The sequence below is a fragment of the Mustela erminea genome, chromosome 18 (genome assembly GCF_009829155.1).
Source record: "Mustela erminea isolate mMusErm1 chromosome 18, mMusErm1.Pri, whole genome shotgun sequence".
Lineage (NCBI taxonomy): Eukaryota > Metazoa > Chordata > Mammalia > Carnivora > Mustelidae > Mustela > Mustela erminea.
Genome location: NC_045631.1, coordinates 59009554 through 59022769, shown reverse-complemented (window position 1 = coordinate 59022769; position 13216 = coordinate 59009554). Strand labels below are relative to the sequence as shown.

Genomic DNA, 13216 nt, shown 5'->3' with positions numbered 1-13216 from the left:
CCTCCCCGGCAGCGGGCCGGGCACCTGATCTCCCTTCATCCTCACCGAGGGGCCGGAAGTGTCTTTACCCCCACCTCACAGGAGAGTAAACTCAGGCACTTGAGGGGGGGGGTGCGTACTCTGAAGCTGTAACAAGCACGCCAGGCCCTCTGCTGCCAGCGCCCAGCACAGATGGGGTCCGCCCTTCCCTGGAGGCTGCTGGGAAGAGCTATAGGCCCCCATCTCACGATTTTCCCCAAAATGGAAAAATCCGCATCGTTTTCCACTATTTCTGCAAGTGATTTTCTAGCTATTGCGTCGAACTGGAACAGTGCAGCCCTGTTCTCTGGGTCTCGCCGCTGTTCAGAGACGAGGAGGGGAGGCGGGAGGCGGCAGACGGAGCTTCCGGATGTGGTCCCAGTCGGATCCCAGGCCCTCGCCCGCGGGCTCGGCAGACGGCTTTCCTAACACCCAGCTCCCAGCGCTCTCGGCCCATTATCTGCTTTTGTTTTGTAAGTAGGTTGATCGAGACAGACTTCTGAAACTCTTCGAGGAATGAACAGGTTGGCTTCTTAGGGGATTTGCTCAGGAAATGAGATTTCGCCCATCTCTCAAAGGAGAAAGGGCATGTCTAAATTATTGATAGGAAACACGCCTCCTCTGAGAAGCCAGCGTAGGGTCGTCTGCGAGCGGCACGGTGCTGTCTGCCCCGCGCACCGTCTCCGCTCCCTGGCCTGTCTCCACCACCACCCCTTCCCCCAGGGGCGCCACTCACGGACCCAACGGGGCAGGGCGAACCTCACACGTCCCACCCGGTGCTTCCGCGGAGGGGTCCCGTTCTCAGGGCAGACCTGCCCCTCTCTGCGGAGAGGTCACGCATCTTCAGATTTCTAAAGGTCACCTGCTGGGGAATGTCGGCGGGGTCTTGAGAACTCACCGGTAGGAGACACCTCCCAGCTCTGGCTTTGTACCTAGCCCAGGCTGACTCCATACGCAAGAGCCAGCTTTTAAAGAAACAGGAGGGACAGGAGCCAAGACAGAGCAGCCAAGTGGAGAGTGGCCTGCCGTGGAGACGTGGCCATCACTGAACTCCATTTCGGCTGAGTGTGGAAGAGAACACATGCCCAGCTCCGTGGGGAGCAGCACAGACCGGGCCTCTGCTGCCCCTTAGGTTTGCGTTAGAGGGAAGGATGGCCCCTTTGACGTCATCAGACACCAGCACGCCAGCACGGCGTGGAAACCAAGCAAAGTGCGGAAGACCCAGGGTCCGCGCTCCCCAGCGCCCGGCATGGCATCCCTCTCGTGCATTGCTGTGCCCTTCCCGCCCGGACCCGATAGGTAGGGTTGGGCAGATAAACAGACTTGGAGACTGGGCCACTCTCTGGGGGGCGTGGCCCAGTGTGACATCAGGAAGGACCTCGAGACCACGAGCCCGCGATGGCTTACTGCTTCCATTCTCATTGTGCTCTGCAGCTTTGTATCCGTTTTCGTAAGGACACCAGATAAGATGGAAGTGTGTCGGGAGACAGAAGTCAAGATCGGAGAAGAGCGTTCAGTGAGCAAGGTTGGGCCACAGTTTTTGCTGTGGTTTTCTGAACTTGCAGGGGCCAGATAGGAAGCATGGACAAGTGCATGGTTCTGGCTTCAGACGTGGCTTCCAACCCACACGTCCGCCGACCAACGAGCGGATGAGCAAACCACGCTCCGGCCACACGCGGCCGACTGTTACTCAGCCATGAAAAGGAAGGACATTCTGACTCCTGCCCTGACACGGACGGGCCTCGGACACCTTGCAGGACGGGCAATCCTGCAGTCCCAAACAGACGAAGATCGTGTGACCTCCAAAGACCAGTGACAGAGGTCCCGGGGGTTGTCAGACTCACCGGGACAGACAGTAGCAGGGAGGTTCCCGGGGCGGAGCACGGGGAGCCCGTTTCATGGAGACGGAGTTTGGGTTCGGGACGATGACCATGTCTGGAGATGATGGATGGACGGACCCTCAACAAATGAGAATGCTCTTAATGAGCGGAACTGTGCACATAAAAATTACGCATTTTGGTTCAAATTTTAAACTTTGTTATTTTACCACAGTAAAAAAAGAAAAGTCAAACAAACAAAAACCAGAAAATCCGAAACAAATTTAAGAAGTGGATTCAGAACACCCCTCAGGGGAACGTCGGTTCTCCTGAGTCTTTACACTGAGCGGTATCTCTCGGGGCCTGGGGGTGCGGCACCAGCGTGGGCACCCAGCTCGAACCCTGGAAAGCCCCCCTGGGAGAGGTGACCGTCTCGGGGTCGCCATGTCGGCATTCGTGTCGCAGAGGGTCACGCCGGGGGAGGGACGTGCTGCTAGGCCGCCGGACAAGTGTGTGGCCGCTCTAATGCACGTGGAAAAGCCCCCAGGGGGGCATCCTGGAGCTGCCATGACAGATCATCACACAACTGGGGAGAGTGGTTCTCCCACCGGCCTGGGGGGTGGCAGCCTCTCCCCGGAGGCCCCGGGGAGAATCCTCCTGCCCCGTCTAGCTCCTGGAGGCCCATGCGTTGCCAGACTCGCCGCCGCAGGCCTGCCTCCCGTGCCTGTCCTCTGCCTTGTGTCCTCCCCCTGCTTCCTGGAGGCAGACTCTCTGCACTTAGGGCCCCTCTTAATCCAGGGCAACCTCATCATGACCTCTAGACAGCTACATCTGCAAAGACGCTGTTTCTGGACAAGGTCGCGTTCTGGGGTCCAGGCGGCCGCACGTTCCTGCCAGGACAACTGGCATCTGGTCTGCGTGCTGTCGGCCTCGTGCGGTTCTGCAGACGTGTTGAAACAACCTGGTGCTGGACGGGCTTGGGGAGCGGGGGTCTCTGCTGAAGGCCCACCCCCCTGCTTCCCTTCCGTGACTGGGGACCCTGGAAATGTCCACATCCACAGCAGGGTCTCTGGACAGTGTCGGTCTTGGGGACCTCTGGGCCTCACTTTCCATACCAGGCTGCCCAGGGGACAGGAGGGTGATACACAGCAGTGCTCGTGGACACCCCGGATGCTGTCGGTGCCCCTCGGCGGCGGGCGGCCCCTGTCCCATAGCCAGTGAGCTCCCTTCCCAGGTCTGCGCCGAGTTCAGCTAACGCCAGGCAACGTCTTCCCCACGGCCCTCACCCCGTTGAGGGCACGGTGCCCACGGCCCACACCGCCCCCGACAGGGCCAGCGTGAGCCTGGGCCCGGGGCTGCACAGGGCACACTGGACTGGGCCTGTCATTCATCAGGACGTTACAAAGCCCAGCGCAGCCGGGAGAGCCAGCCGGCCACAGAAGAGCGGGGCCTGGGGAGCAAAGAGGCAGGAGGGTTTGCATAGACGCTGTGGCTCTGGCTCACGAGTCGGCCAGGTGGGCTCTACGGGCCCTCGCCCACCTGCTCTGGCGAGTGCAGCAGAGCCTTGATGCCAGGGCCGGGGTGTGTCCCTGCAGGCAGAGGGCACGTAAAGCCCAGGTGCGCTCTGCCCCCACTAGAGGGGCCTGAGGGCCTTGCTGGGGGGCTCCGGCTGGTGGCACCTGAACCCCGCCAGGCTTCCTGGGGGAGGGATCTGGCCGCTCTAAGCACAGAGTAAATGCACTCCTACCCTCTCCCCCCGCAGAGGTCCATAGTGGGGTGGGGGTGGGGGGGCTTCCTGTAGGCCTGAGCGGGCTGTGCACCCAGAGCCCAGGGCCGCCCCTGCCGCCAGGCCAATAGCCAGAACCTGCCAGAACTCCCCGTCCCTCCCACAGCCGCCTGAGGCCTCTGAGATGAGAGCCAGCGCCCTCCCCCCTCCTCTCCAAAGGTGAATTTCTTTTCAGAAGGAGAAAAAAAAAAGAAAAAAACCCTTTAAATTGGAGTGGCTGTGCCATCATGATCTCCATCATCAAAAGTCATGTTTAAGCCACCCACAGTTAATTTTTTATTTATAAAATTGCGCCCTTCACCTCCAGTTCCCCTCAGGGAGAGAGCACGGAACAGGCCATTTAATAAAATCCCAGGTAAGACAGCAGGGCAGACAGGCAGGCCTCATACAGCTACCCCAGTCTCTCCATGCAGCCCTGCCCCTCCCCCAGGGGCAGGGCCACCACCTGGCGGGGGGGGGGGCCCAAGGCCCTTCCTGGTGCCAAAGAAAATCTGCCTTGACTTTCCCCGAGAGCCAGCACTGCCACCGCACCCTTGGGGAGACGCAGAAGGAGCAAAGCCAGGTGTGGGTCTGGCCCTCTGGGTGCCCTGGACTGACTGAATGCATCCCCCAAATGCCCAGGCTGACATCTTAGCCCCCATTGCATTGGTATTGTGGGGTGTCAGCCGAGGTGGTGATGGGATTAAGGTCCTTGGAGGAAGAGACCGGAGAGCTCGCTCTGTGCCCACCCTGTGAGGACAGCGGGAAGACAGGAAGCAGGCTCTTCCCGCGGCCAGGATCTACCAGCTCCCTGACCTTGGACCTTCCTGCTGGGGAGGGCAGGGGCACGTTGTTACAGCAGCCCAGCAGACGAAGACCTGTGTCCTCGCGGGAGGACCCCCTCTCCCGGCTCCAGACCTGAGCCGCCTCCTGCAAAAACGGGTCTGTGGTCTCTACCGGCGCGCCTACCCCTTCAGCATCGGCAAGCGTTGCCCTCCTGGACGCCACTGCAGGACGGGCCGCTTCCCCTTCACCCCAGAGCCGCGGCACCTGAGGCCGCCTGGTTTATCCTTGCCCTAAAGCTAAGAAGGGGCCCAGGATGCGTTCGTTGTCCGAATACGGTTCCCAGGAAGTGCCGGAGGCTCAGAGCAGGATGCACGTGGGACGGGCTCCTCTCTCGCCCGGACGCCGCGACGATGATGCCCACCGCGTGCGACGGAAGTGGGGTTTGCCACGCACCCTCGGTGCCGGGCACATCAGTCGCTCGGTAGATCAGAGTGGAGACGGTGATGGGAGGGGCATCTTCAGTGAACAGGAGTCCCTGCCCGCCGCGAACACGGGTTCTGCTTTGTGCGGCTCTCCCTGTTCCCACCCGCAGCGGGGCGAGTCCGCTCCGGGCCAGGACCCCAGCGGCGGCTGGCAGAGCCGTCACGAGAGGGAGGGGCCTGGGCTACCGCCGTCGGGGCAGGTCGTTTGGATGATGCACACTAAAAACTGGTTTTCCTCGTGGACTCGTGTTCTTGGTGTGATGAAGGCCACACAGGGGGCCGCAGTTCGGCGTCTAGAGGACAGAACGTGTTACGGACAGAAGGAAGCAGGGTCGCAGGGTCCCCTGGGTCGTCTGGATGGAGCCGAGTCGAGAGAGGAGCCAGGACTCCCGCGGAGGAGACTCGCTGAGGCGACATGTTCGGCCAGGCGCTGGGAGCTGGGGCGCGGGTGGGAAGCAGAAGCCAGCAGGCAGGGAGACGGGGAAGGGGTCCCCATGGGGGCTGAGGCTCATCCACGATGGGATCCCCCGGAGCAAAGAGCACTCCAGAAGGACCCAGACCCTTCTCTAGAACAGTAATGCGGTTTGGGTCCCTGGAGGCCAGTGCTCCCTGTCGGGTTCCTTCGCTCATTCAGCAAACGTGTGCTGCCTCCCCGTGGGGCAGCCCCGTGCCGGGCTCCACAGGTGGGGTGTGTGGTCAAGGGTGAGGGCAGCCAAGCCGGGCCGTAGGAGCTCCCGCCCCCGCAGCTGGAGAGCAGCCCCACGCCGTGTGAGTCCGCGCCCACCAGGCCCCAAAGGCTGAGTCGCTGCTGTCTCGCTGCTGCACAGACTTTGCGTGGAGGCCGTTGGGAGGGGGGCGGGCAGGGTGAAGACCCTCCGAGCTCAGTCATCGAGCCTTGCTGTGTTTGGACACCGCTGAAGGGTCCTTCTCCAAGCGCACTTGGGGACGTCAGCACCCCCGGCCTAATGAGCTGTGTCCCTCTAGGAACCTGATCATCCCCGCAAAAATCACCGTAATTGGTTATCCTGCTGAGCGGGGAGAGCCGTGTTTGCTAACAGTGAGGCTGGGAAGCTGCTCCCTGTTTCCCAACCCGCGAGCTCGCCCTGGGCTGTCATCAGCAAGGCCCCAGGCCTCCCTCCCTGTCTCTTGCCCCCAGCGCAGGTGGTGGGGCAGAGTGGGTGACATGACGCAGCAGAAGAGGGTTCATCCCGGAAGTGCAGGGCAGGCCCCCTGCGGGTTGGCTCGTCCTTGTCTGGCTCACACCTGGGAGGTGGCCGGGCCACAGCAGGAGTGGGTCCCAATGGGAGACGCTTCCTTCGCAGCCCGTGGGCACAGGAGAGAACCCCCACTACCCCGGAGGTTCTATACTCCAGCAGAGGACAGGGAGGGCCAGGGGACCCCGTGGCCTGAAGCGCTGGCAAAACAGGCTGGACCCTTGCATGCCACGGATGCTGGAGGCCTTGGGCTCAGAGGGCCCCCTGGTAGCCCTCTGGTTCTGCATTTTTGGAAACATAGAGGCTCTTTGGAGATGGATACGGGCCCCAGCCTCTGAGTGTCTGGACAGGGACTGAGCACTTATCCCACTGGTGTTCATACCAGGTATTTTCGCTTTGACCAAATGAGGATATTTGTGACAATGGAAGACATTTCAGGGAACTGGAACACTGTTGGGGTCCCTGGAGATCAGGGCAGGTGGCAGGGGCGGGGTGGGGGATGTGGACGCCTTACCCTGACCTGGCTGGGAATTCCAGAGTGTCCCAGCACTTGCAGGAGCTATGCGGGTTGGGCACAGAGCCTGGAGAGCAGGGGCAGGGATGTGGGAGCCAGAGGCCGGGAGGGACACAGGACAGGAGCAGCGCTGTACCCCCAGACTCTCAGACCAGCCCCGAGGAGCGGACTCCCGAGCCGTGCACTCTGGGCGGTTCACTCACCGGGGCTGGATGGATTGAATTAAATGGAACTAAATTGAATTGAATTGGGAGGAAAACTCACTTTCGGAGACCAAGAAGAAAGTCAACAATAAGAAAACCCCCAAATCAACTGGAGGCGGCAGTTATGCGAGTTGATTGATTCAATCCATCTCGTTTTGCGAAGACGCCTTCTCCATCCGGCGGCGCCTTCCACTGCCGCCCGCCCCTCCCCACGGTGGCTCTGGGAGCCGCAGCTGGACGCGCGCCAGGAGCTGCGCTTGCCACTTGGCTGGAGAGAGAAAATGCCGACCAAAAAACAGGCTGCGGCATGCGCCCCGACGAGGGGGCGCGAAAGATCGCCCCACGCCGTGGCCCGCTCTGCTGCTGCCTGGGGGCCCCTTGGGGGGCACGGGGGGGCGGGGTGGGGAGATTGTCCAGGAAATGCCACCACCTTGATTCACACAGACTCCAGCGGTATGCAGGGCCGGCTCAGGGCCACTAAATGCTCCTTTCCCATGGAGAAGGGCACCGTCCATCAGCGGGTCACAGGGAGTGCGGGGAGCGCCTGGGGACCTGCCAGGGAACCAGCTGCCCCCGCAACGGTGGGGGGGAACGCCACTGCTTAGCCAAATCGTTTTCTCATCTGGGAAAGGGTGACAGAAGTTAGCTCACGCTCCTGAGGGTTCCCAGGGCCGAATGCGGCAACAGCTGTCAAGGGCCAGACGCCCAGAATGTGCAGAGCCCGTGACAGCGGGACCAGCTCTTAGCGATGACGTTGATGATGGTGACCACCATGATGTTTCTCCGCCTCGAGGAAGAGGCCCAGTCTGATTGGCCTTGGATTCCAGAGGCTTTTCGCTTGCTTTTATCGTGTTTATGATGAGTTTAAAACACACAGTGGGGAGAGGGGGAGGGGAGGCGCTCCTTAATGAGTGCGCAGTTTTCTCTTGGGGTGATGGAAAGTTCTAGAAACAGATAGTGGTTGCACAGCAGTGTGAACGGACTTAATGCCACTGAATTGTACACTTGACCGTGGTTAAAGTGGTAAATTTTCTAAGTGTTTTGTCACAATTTGAAAAGAGGTGCGCAATACGAACACATAAAGCTACAAAACGTCGGGGCACTGGCGGGCTTCGTTGGTGGAGCACGCAACTGACTCTCGATCTCGAGGTTGTAAGTTCGAGCCCCACACTGGGTGTAGAAGTCACTTAAAAATAAAAATCTTAAAAATTCTGAAACATTATTAACATAAATAAGGAAAACTGAAGTCCATGAGGAGCGCAGCTGCCCACGCCTCGTTTCCAGTCTCTGAAGGGCCCTGGCGGGAAAGGGCAGGAAATGTTGTGTCTGTGGGTTGTGGCATTCCCTACTCTCCAAGCCGCAGCAGCCCATCCGCTTTTCTTCATGTTACGTGTTGACGAGTGTTAAATTCGGTCTACACGCCGTGACTCCACGCAGCGTGACGTGACCCCTGGGGAGCAGGACAGATCTGTGCGGAGTGATGGGGGGCTCAGTTTGGGGTTAAATGCCACCATTCCTAGTGGGCAGAGTCTCCATGTGTGGGTAACCTCCAAACCGGGGGGTTGGGGAAGAAGACGGAGAAGGGGGTCACTCCAAATCTGGGGCCCACGGAAGAGAGAAAACAGAATATGCCCAGTTACAGAGACGATGTGTTAGGAGACTCTGGACCACGGGTCCACGGTGTTCTGTGGTCCTTTGTCTTTGCTAAATGGAACGTGGGCTCCTAGCCGCGCTCCCGGGGCCGACGCGGCCCGGCTTCCCCGGCGGGTCTCCTCGGCTCCTGCGCCCCCTCCTCCTCCAGACCTGACCAGTCAGCGAGCAAACAGCAGTCGGCGGTCGGGTGCGCGGTGGCGGCACTGATGGTAATTCTCTCTCTCTCTCTTCTTCTTTTCTTAGAGCGCCCACAGTGCCTCGGGGAAAATTGGCTGAATAAAAGGTATAAAGACTTTCTCTTTTTTTTCTCCTGAATAGTTTTTGACAGATGTGCACATGTAGAACATGTTGGGAGCTGCTGACGCTGAATGCTGGGGCTTTCTGGGGCTTTCTGGGGCTTCCGGCTCACTTGGGGGAGGCGGGGAGTGGGGTGCGCGGGGGCCTGGGGGGCAGAGGATGGAGCGTTTGTCTTGGTCAGCGCCTCGTCCGGGACCTCTCTCGTCCCCCAAAGCACCAGCCCCATCTGTGCCAGGAAGGCAGGAGTGGGGGCCAGAGGCACCAGAAGGGACGTGAGTGGACGGGAGTGTGTTGATGGGTGACGTGGCTCAGGAGCTCCCACCAGCCAGAGAGGCAGTCCCTCCCCCCACCAACCCCACTCAGTGCTCAGGTGCCTGTCCCTGGACCGTGAGACCTTCGGAACCTGGGGTGGTGCGTGTCCCCTCCTGGCCCGGTCTCCTTGGGGAGGGAGCTGCGGAACGGGCCTCCGTCTCCCTGTGAAATCCTCCTGACCCCAGGCCTCGGTCTGCAGGCTCCTCACAGCCACGCCTCCCGTCACCGGCCTGCAGCCAATCCCCTCTGTAAATTCGCTTGCAAAATTTTACTTTGCAGGAGAATTTTATCATAGCTTAACGTATGTTTGTTGTGAACAAATGAGGAAATGCAGGTTTGCTATGTATTCGTGACCCTGGGCCCCCCGCCAGATTCCCCTCCAGGGCCCCCGGGTCTCGGGCCTCATGCCCAAGGACAGCCAAGCCTTGTCCACAGATCAGACATGCAACGTAAAGCTGTCAGGTGGCAGAGTCTGACTTCCTCCTGAGCCAAACACCAGAGATTTCTTTTGCTGATCTCTTTTGTACTGTTTTTTTGCCCTGAATATACCCGTGCCTCCGAAGCGGGCACTGTCCAAGTGGCTAGGGGGTTCTGTCCAGGAGGTCGGTCACTGTGGGGCCTCACGGGGTGGTGGAGGGGGCAGCTCTGGCTCCGCTCGCTCGTGGGATGGGGACAGTGAGGCAGAGCTCAGGGCTCCTCCCCTTGGGCATGACAGGGTCCCCTGGGAGTGGCCGTCCTTTCTCTGTCCGTGTTCAAAGCGGTTCTGAGTGGGGGGAGATGAAGAGAGGGCACCGCGTTGGCCCCGGCGCTCACCGACGAGGTCTGTCCTTGCAACGCAGCCTTTCCGATGGGCCGTTATTTTACGGGGACGCGACCAAAGGAGGCCTCGGGTGAATCTGTCTTAGGTTAAGGCATCACCCTCTAAGGAATGATGCGGTGCTTTTTCTGGCTTGCAAACTCAGGTTTTTGCACATTTGTTTTCTCAACGACTTTACCGAGGTGCGCACCGTCGATCATGCATATGATGGAGTGTGCAGTTGTGCGTTTATGCCTGCGACGTCGTCGTTACAGTCCAGATACTGGGCGTGCCCACCACCCCCAGAAGTTTCCTCGGGCGTCTTCGTCTCTTCGCCTGTGCCCTCCAGGCCCCTTCCAGGCAAACACTTACCTGCGTTTTGTCATTCTAGAACGGTCTATATTCTCATCCCCATTAACATCACACCGTACGTGCTCTCGTTGGTTGCTGGGCTTCTCGCTCTCAGCATGAGCCCTCTGAGACTCACCCGGGTCACAGGCTCACCCAGGTCACGGTGCGCGTGAACGGTCCACGCCTTTTCATTGCCGGGTAGTGTTCCGTGCTCCCGAGACACCACGGGGTACTCCTCCATTGCCCCTGGAAGGATGCTGGGGTCATTTCCCGCTTATGGCCGTTCCATGTAACACAGCCAAGCGCACTCCTGCACAGGTCTTTGCCCAGACACGTGCCCCTTCTCTCTTGGGTAGAACGCCCACCCAGCGGAATGGCTGGATTTTTCTGGTGAGCGTAAAGCGAATGTCAAACTGTTTTCCAAAGTGGTTCTACCATTTCACAGGGCTGCCGGCCACGTGTGGGGGTCACTGTTCTACATCCTTTCCAGTCCTCAGTGGTGTTGGCTGCGGGGAGTTTCGCCGTTACGATGGGCACGGGGTGGTATCTCATTGTGGTCTAGTTTGTGTTTCCCCGTGGGGTTGACATCCATCATCTTTGGTGAAGCGTCGGCTCAAACCGTTGCCTGTTTTTTTTATTGGGTGTTTGTCCTCTTACTGTAGGTTCTGGGGAGTGCTTTATGTATACTGAGTACAAGTCCCTTATAGGTACATGCTCTGGGTACAAGTCCCTCATAGGTACGTTTCCTCCTAATTCATCTGTCTTTCCGCTCTTGTATCAGTGTCTTAAAGAGCTAATGTTTTAAATTTAGATAAATTCCAGTTTATCCCTTTGTTCTTTATAGATCGTATTTCTGATGCATCTAATAAATCTTAGTCTGATCCAAGATCACAAAGATTTTCTCCTCTGGTACTTTCTTTAGACCTTGAATATGTGTTAGATTTTACGTATCAGTCTCTGCTTTGTCTTGAGCTCCTTCTTATGTATGGTACAAGGTATGGATTGAAGTTCATTTTTCTGAACTGGATCCGTGTGTTGATTTCAATTTTATTTGTTAAAAAGAGTCCTTTTCTCCTTTGAATTGGCTTCACAAAAATCAGCTGTCATTTAAGCGTGGGCCCACTTCTGGACTTGGTTCCTCTGATCTGTATATAGTCTGTTTTGACATCCTGTCCCACTCTCGTGATTGTCGTAACTTTATGACAATCAGTTTTGAAATCAGGTAATGTTAACCCTCCAATTTGGTTCTTGTTTTTCAAGAAAACAAGAAACAGCTATTCTAGGCCCCTTAAAATTCCATTTTTTTAAGATTTTATTTATTAATTTATTTATTTGAGAGAGCAGAGTGAGAGGGAGAGCATGAGCAGGGGGAGAGGTACAGAGGGAGAAGGAGAAGGGAGCCCAGTGTGGGGCTCAGTCCCAGGACCCTGGGATTGTGACCTGAGTGTGGCCAGATGTTTAGCCACCTAACTGGCTAAGCTGCCCAGGTGCCCAGGCCCCTTAAATTTCTGTATGAATTTTGGGATCGGCATGTGAATTGTGGGCGGGAGGGGGGAGCCTACATGGATCTTGATCAGGATTGCCCTGAATCTGTAGATCCATTGGACGATCATTGATATCTTAATAATACTGAGTCTTTTCTGCTTCATAAACAAGTTACGAGTCTCCATTTATTTAAGTTTTGTACTTTTCAGCATATGGGTCTTGCACATCTTTTGTCAGACTTACCCTGAGTATTTTTTGTTTTTATGCCACTTTAAATGGTATTTTCCTTCGATTTCTTGTGTATTGAAAAAAATTTTTTTTATTTTTATATATTGATTTTACGTCCTGCATCTTTACCAAACTTACCCACTAGTTCTAGTAGCTTTTTAAAGATTTCATCACATTTTCTGCAGCCGATCATGTTCTTTGTGAGCAGTTTGCCTTTTCCTCTCCAATCTGGATGTCATTCATTCCTTTTTGTTGCCTTGGTCCACTAGCTAGAACCTTCAGCACACTGTGGAATAGAAGTGTTGTGAGAGCGGATGTCCTCGTTTTGGTCCTGGTAGTAAAGGGAAAGTAGTTCCTTGACCATTAATTACGATGTTCGCTGTAGGTTTCCCATAGATTCCTCTCCATCCCTCATCTGTTGCCAGTGTGCTGGGAGTTTTTACTGGCTTTTATTAAGAATGGATGGGGCGCCTGGGTGGCTCAGTGGGTTAAGCCGCTGCCTTCGGCTCAGGTCATGATCTCAGGGTCCTGGGATCGAGTCCCTGCGTCGGGCTCTCTGCTCAGCAGGGAGCCTGCTTCCTCTCTCTCTCTCTCTGCCTGCCTCTCTGACTACTTGTGATCTCTGTCTGTCAAATAAATAAAATCTTTAAAAAAAAAAAAAAAAGAATGGATGTAGCATTTTGTTCAGTTCTTTTCTTGAGTCAATTGAAATGATCAGGTGCCTTTTGTTTTTTACTTTGTTAATTTGATGAATTAGATTGGTTGATTTTTGATCTTGAAGCAAATCTATAACTCACTATTTTTTTCCTATTTTTCTTTATATCCTTTTTCTTTTCTGGTGGGGGGCTTTCTTTTGAATTGAGTATTTAAAATTGTTGTATTCCATTTTATTGCCATTCTTGACTTACTAGTAACAGCTCCTTTTTTTTTTTTTTTTTTTTTTAAGTTGATGGTTGCTTTGGAGTTTATGTGGTTTTTAAGCCGGTTACAGTCGACCTTCAAATGATGTCAGTGCACTTCATATGCAGTATAAACATTCTTCCGTTCCTCCCTCCTGGCCTTATGTACCTATGTTATAAACCTTACAACGCAGTGTTATTTTTGTTTGTTTAGGTAGTCGGATTTTGAAGAGACTTAAGTACTAAGAAAAAAAAAACTCCTTTGTTTATCCATACAATTCTCGCTTCTGCTGGTCTCCATTCCTTTGTGTGGATCCATATTTCCATTGGGCATCATGTCCCTTCTATCTAAAGGACTCACTTCAGTATTTCTTACAGCACCAGCCTACTGGTGAT

General features: G+C 56.1%; 1 protein-coding gene across 7 annotated transcripts in view; it reads left to right on the top strand.

Annotated features, from left to right (window-relative positions):
• Window positions 1-13216, top strand: part of RBFOX3 (RNA binding fox-1 homolog 3) — a 397113-nt gene that overhangs the window by 267717 nt on the left and 116180 nt on the right. For 6 of the 7 annotated variants that reach the window (XM_032320543.1, XM_032320549.1, XM_032320548.1 and 3 more), the window contains exon 4: window positions 8696-8735. The exons of the other annotated variant lie outside the window; for it this stretch is intronic. The gene's annotated coding sequence lies outside the window, so the exon portion shown is untranslated. The remainder of the gene's footprint in view (window positions 1-8695; window positions 8736-13216) is intronic. 7 annotated transcript variants of the gene reach the window in all.